This window comes from Panthera onca, chromosome B1 (genome assembly GCF_046562875.1).
Source record: "Panthera onca isolate mPanOnc1 chromosome B1, mPanOnc1 haplotype 2, whole genome shotgun sequence".
In the NCBI taxonomy this organism is placed as follows: domain Eukaryota; kingdom Metazoa; phylum Chordata; class Mammalia; order Carnivora; family Felidae; genus Panthera; species Panthera onca.
This window is the reverse complement of record NC_138342.1, coordinates 35,366,867-35,373,088: the sequence shown is the minus strand read 5'-3', so window position 1 is coordinate 35,373,088 and position 6,222 is coordinate 35,366,867. Positions and strand designations below refer to the sequence as shown.

At 40.4% G+C, this 6,222-nt stretch overlaps 1 long non-coding RNA gene across 2 annotated transcripts in view; it reads right to left on the bottom strand.

Annotated features, from left to right (window-relative positions):
* Positions 1-979: 979 nt before the first annotated feature.
* Positions 980-6,222, bottom strand: part of LOC144616190 (uncharacterized) — an 89,460-nt gene continuing 84,217 nt past the window's right edge. For both annotated transcript variants that reach the window (XR_013555304.2, XR_014137573.1), the window contains one exon: positions 980-1,042. This is a non-coding gene — a long non-coding RNA (uncharacterized LOC144616190). The remainder of the gene's footprint in view (positions 1,043-6,222) is intronic.

Here is a 6,222-nt window from a genome sequence, read left to right as displayed (position 1 = left end):
CTGCTGAACTTTTAAAGTTCCATACCAGTGTTTATCAAATTATGATCTCTGCAGAAGCTAAAAGTTCAGATCCGTAGCCTAACTCCAGACCTACCAAAGTCGTCTCTGAAAGCAGGACCCAAGAATCTGAATTTTTAACAATCTCCTCCAGATGATTCTTTTGCACACAGTCAAGTTCAAGACTTGCAGTTCCAGACCCATGTACCTAACTGCCTATAGCATATTTCCACTTGGAAATTTCGGAGGTACTTTAAGTGCGTCAAGTGGGTATGGACATTCCTAATGTTCACTAACATCCAGTTGTCCTCCTTCTTGGGCACACAGAAGATAACATATCGTAGACCTCTTTGCAGTTAGGGAATATCATGGGACTAGCTCTGTTCTGCACAATGGACTGTGAACAAAAGTGACGTATGTCACTTCCAAATTGAGGCAGTGAATGCTGGATTTCTCTCCCACTGCCCTGGCAATCTAGAAGTCACCTGGAAATCTGGAAGTTGGGATGAGACAACAGAGCCACAAGATGAAAGTGACTGCATTTCTTTCACTGCTTGGAGGTGAGCTACTCTAGAGAGCCACTAAATGCACAACATTGTGTGAGCAAGAGGTAAAACCATGTTGGGTTAAGTCACTGAGATTTTGTGATGAGCTTATTATAGGGGCGTTGTTTAGCTCATCCAAAATGGAGACACCTGTTCTCTCTGCATCCTCCCATCTCCAACCTGCTCCTCTCTCTAGTGTTCTCACTCCACTCAATTGATGGGACCAGAAACTTCATGTCAGTAGTGAGTAGACATTCTTACCTATTTTTTCATGTTTTCTTAGAAGAGGAACAGTCATCCACTGTCCAGAGGGGAGCAATATTGGAAAACTCTTCAACTCAGCTTCTCCACCATCCCCTAATAGGTAGATGGCAAGGATGAGTTACTTACCTTATGGATGAGATTCACTGAACCACCTTTACTGTCACTTATTTTACGTACCTGGACACTGTACTTTAATCCTAACCTAGTTTTCAGGTCTGAGCTCAGTTGATATAGAACTGAAAAGGAAGGAAGGAAGAAATGGATGTCATCCCTAAACCTAAAGAAAAAGAGACCAAGCTGCCTTGCTTTCCACAATATTCCCAGCACACAGCTTATGGAAAATAAAAATACTTGTTGACTCATTGACCAACTTCATTTAATTACTATTTGCTGAGATACTTGAATTTCCATGATATTTCATTTGTTTACAGAGAAAATAGTACAGGACTATCATAGAAAATCTGGGTACAAAGGCCCCATACTTCCTTTACCACCAATATTCCCTCATGCCCAACTCATACTTAATTTTTCAGGCATATGAGAAGTAAAACCTGGCTTACAATATTCCTTCCTGTTCCTCATCTCCTTTTCTCCTCTTATTTATAGGCTGATTTTATATGCTCAGGGTGGTTAAGGACATAGTCTGCTCATGTCTTTGTCTTATGTCAGTCTAAATGTTGGTATTTCCATGTTTGTGAAGTTTTCTGAATCTTATTACATGGTGCGTTATTCTACTCTAGAATCCCTCTGTTCTTATCCTTAAGAATTTAAATTAAACTAAAAGCTGACCTTGTATCATTTTCCTCCTTGTTTGAAATTCCCTTCATTCTGTTTTTGTAGGGTTCTGTAGGGTAATATTTGCATATCTAGTTATTTCAAATAGTTTATTTAAACATATTTCACAAGGGCCCACGAGGTGCCAGGCATTGGGGTAGATGTAAGGGACAAAATGGTGAACAAAAACTGATGTAGTACCTGCCCTGAAAGAACTCGTGGTCTACTCGGGGCAGTAGACAGGTTAATTAATTTATTGCACTAATGAAAGCAAAATTACAAACAAGGAAAAGAGCCTTGGAAAAAGAACATGATTCTATGCCTGCATCCTAATAAAGTCATCTGACAGAGACTGGAAGCTACTAGAAAGGGGTTCCCAAAAGATCTAAAGGAGGGAGGAAGTATAAGGAGGGGTACAAATGGGAGTGCATGTCCGAGGACTCAGCAAGGAACTGAACAGTCCAAGGAACTGAACAAGGTTAGTGGCTAAGGCAAAGAGGAGGAGAAATGTGGTAGAGAGAGGGTTCAGGGGCAATGGAGCAGGGGTATGGTCAGATACATATTTTGAAAGCATGCCTTGAACTTCAGTATGAAGTACAGGTAGCTTAGAGAATACAGGGGGGGCCAAGTTGGGAGGCTAATCCATCTTTCCTGGCAAAAATGATGACAAATTGGCCTTATGCATGTCAGTGGAGAATGAGAAAAGTGATCCATCTGAAAAATGTTTGAAAGGTAAAAGAACTTATAAACTTTGACAGCTTCCATGCGCCCGACACTGTTCTAAGCACTCTACAGTGGCACTGTTGGACACAGTAGCCACCAGGCACTCATGGCTATAAGCACATTGAATGAGGCTAGTCCAAACTGAATTGTGCTGTAAGTGTAAAACACAGATTCCAAAGAGCCAGAACAAAAAAAAAGAAAAAAAAAAAAACAAAAACACGTAAAATAGCTCATTAATAATTTCACATTAATTACACATTGAAATGGTAATATTTTGGATATATTGGGTTAAGTGGAATATATTATTACAATTAATTTCACCTGTTCCCCTTTCCTTTTGTTTTAATGGGGCTACTGGAAAATTTTAAATTAAATATATGGCTCTTGTACACTTCTACTTGACAGTGCAGCTCTAGACGTACTAACTCTCCTAATTCTGCCAACAACCCCTTTAGGCTAAATACCACTTACTGAAAACTGAGGCATGGGGACCCCAGTTCTAAATGGCTACCAAGAAAGTAGAAGGAGAGCTAAAATTTGAACTCATACAATTGGGTTCTGGAATCTACACCTTAACAACTACACTTGTACTGCCTCTTGAAAGGATATGAAGCTAACACCTCAAATTTCTAGATTTTGCTATAGTAGCCTAAACACTGTTTTCATAATTGGTGCACAAGGAATGCTAATTATAAAAATTAGCCCGATATCTTTTTAATATATTTGCTACTGATGCACTCTTTTGTGTCTAAGGACAGATTATGTCTCTATGCCTCCATTATCTCATCTATAAAGAGCTAATAATAAAAGAATTTATCTCTTATCATTGTTGCAAAGACTAAATGAGATGATACATGTAAATTTAGAATAGTGCTTGACACACAGTAAACGATATAAAAATTATTATTAAAATGAGTTTATGATGTTTGCACTAAGTATCTTGCTTTATACTTTAAACTTGCCTCATTGTATTCTTTATTTACCTTTTGCCTTTTATTTTAGTTCTTATCTTGTACTCTGTTAGTTTAAAGGTAAGCACAGTCTGGCTATAAAGAGTTAGAATGCTCATCTGAAGTCTATGCAAAAGTATACTAGAACTTTTCTTAATGTCCTAGGATTGCAGCTAAGGCCCAGTATACCACATGGTAAATGTGCCATTATTTAGGGATAGTTTCCTCCCTCCAGGGCTTACAAGAATTTCCCAGAAATATCTTTGGATTAGTCCTACAACTGCCTACCTTCCTTTGCATCACCCCAGTCAATATAAAGTGGGGGTTAAGAGTGGGAGGTGGCATTAGGGGGAGTGAAGTGTCTGAGACTGTTCCCTCCACTCATCCTAACAGGGGCCTCAAGAGACTCACTGGTCATGAAAGGATGTCCTGAAGGAAGAGGGGACCAGGCTTTCATTTACCACTTATGACTGCTTAGCTAGGAGACTTCCTGACTTGTCCCAAGTGCTTGTGACCATGTAAAAGATAATTATGGGGAAGCAATGTGGCAGGGTGGGAGAAGCAGGCATGAGACTGCCAGGGTAGAGGAAGCCAGGACCACTCTCTTGAGTTTGAGAAGAAGGTATGCAAGGTAGATCTTGCACTGCTGAAGAATTAGCTCTGGGAGCAGAGACTGGGGACTGTCACAGCATTAAGGCCAATAAGGTGCATGCATCAGAGAAATTCAGTGGAATGCATCAGCCCAGGGTCCTCTGAAAGATGCAGCTGTATCTTGGAAGGACCTGCTAAGTCTCAGGGAACTACTTGGGAGTGAGTCCCAGGTCAGGGGACAATGATGACTGACCAACATCCACATCATTCCTCTATGGACACTGAGCAAGAAGAACACTCACAACCAACCAAGAGGAGGATGTGAACTTGCCCAGGATGGCAGGAAGATGTCTGTCTTTTCCTCCACTCCCCCATCACCTTAGAGAAGTTGAGTTTTTAGAAGGAAGAGGAGACATCCAAGAGCAAAACATCCTTACTACAGGTTTTAGCTCTGTGGTTACCATAAGGCTTACATATGACAACTTACAACAGTCTATTTTATGTTGGTAACAAGTTTGATCCCATTGTAAAGCTCAACATTATTACTCTGCCCCCAGCGTTTTGCATCTTTTTTATCTTGTGTATCCCTTAACTAATTATTATAATTATAGTTACTTTTACTACTTTTTACCTTCATACTACTTTATAAGAGATTAATCCACTACCTTTACTATATTTACCATTCCCGTGAGATTTATTCTTTTACATGTGTTCCTATTACTAATTAGAACCCTTACTTTTCAGCTTAAAGAAGTCCTTTCAACATCTCTTGTAAGGTCAGTTTAGTGGTGATGAAGTCCTTTGGCTTTTGCTTGTCTGGGAAACTTTATCGCTTCCTCACTTTTGAGTGATAACTTCGCCAGGGAGAAGATTCTTGGTAGGAAAGGTTTTTTTTCCTTTTAGCACATTGAATATATCATGCCACTCTCTTGTGACCTGCAAAGTTTCTGCTGAAAAATCTGTTGTTAGGCTTACAGGGATTCCCTTATATGTTACAAGTTGTTTTTCTCTGGTTGCTTTTAAGATTCTCTCCTTGTCTGTAACTTTTGACATTTTAATTATGTGTCTTCCTGTGGGTCTCTTAGGATTCATCTTATTTCAAACTCTCTGGGATTCCTAGATCTGGATGTCTATTTCCTTCCCCAGGTTAGGGAAGTTTTCAGCCATATTTCTTCAAATGGGATTTGTGCCTCTCTCCTCTCCCTTCTCCTGGGAGCCCTGTGATGGGAAGGTTAATCCATCTGATGTCCCATATGTCCCTTGAGCTCTTTTTACCTTTCCTTGGCCTTTTAGCTTTTTGCTGCTCTAATTAGCTGAGTACCACTGCCTTGTCTTTGAGTTGATGGATTCTTTCTTCTGTTTCATCTGGTCTACGGTTGAGCCCCTCTAGTGTATTTTTCACTCCCGTTATTGTATTCTTCAGCTCTGTGACTTCTTTTATTTGGTATTACCTTATATTTCATATCTCTTTGATGAAGTTCTCACTGTGTTCACCCTTTCTACTCCCCAGTTTGGTCAGCATCTCTATGACCATTATTTTGAACTCTTTATTAGATGAATTGCTTATCTCTATTTCATTAACTTTTTTTCCCCCTTGAGGTTTTATCTTGTTCTTTCATTTGGAACATATTCCTCTGTTCCTTAATTTTGCTTGGTTCTCTATGGTGGTTTCTATATGATAGACTGAAACAACCACTTCTCGCAGTCTTGGAAGAGTGGCTTGTGTAGAAGATGACACCTGTTCAACCCTGCCTCAGCTCTTAGTGTTCTCTTAAATCTCTGTGCTCATCCAAACAAGCAGCCTATTATATTTTCAATAGCTCCCAGTAGTTGAGGATGTGCCAAAACCTGTCATGTCCCAAAGGGGAGGATTTCAGCATTTAGATTCATGATGACTAAAGCCAGACCCTCAGGCATCAGCTTTTTAAAATGTGCAAATATATATAGTCCTATAGGACTGCAAGTGTAAGCCCCACTGGCCACCAGAGCCAGGGATCTGGAGGCGTCCCCTGAGTGTCAGCCACACAAATCGAGATGAGTGTATATCTCTTTCCTGGGTGATACTGGTGAGTTGGGACAAATCACAGGAAAAGCACCAAGATGGCATCCACAGCCCATGCTTCTTTATTTGTTATTTATTTAATGTTTATTTATTTTTGAGACAGAGAGATAGACAGAGCATGAGTGGGATAGGGGCAGAGAGAGAGGAAGACACAGAATCCAAAGCAGGCTCCCAGCTCTGAGCTGTTAGCACAGAGCCCAGCGTGGGGCTCGAACTCACGAACCACGAGATCATGACCTGAGCTGAAGTTGGATACTTAACTGACTGAGCCACCCAGGCGCTCCTTCAGCCAATGTTTCTTGAGAGCATTTCCACA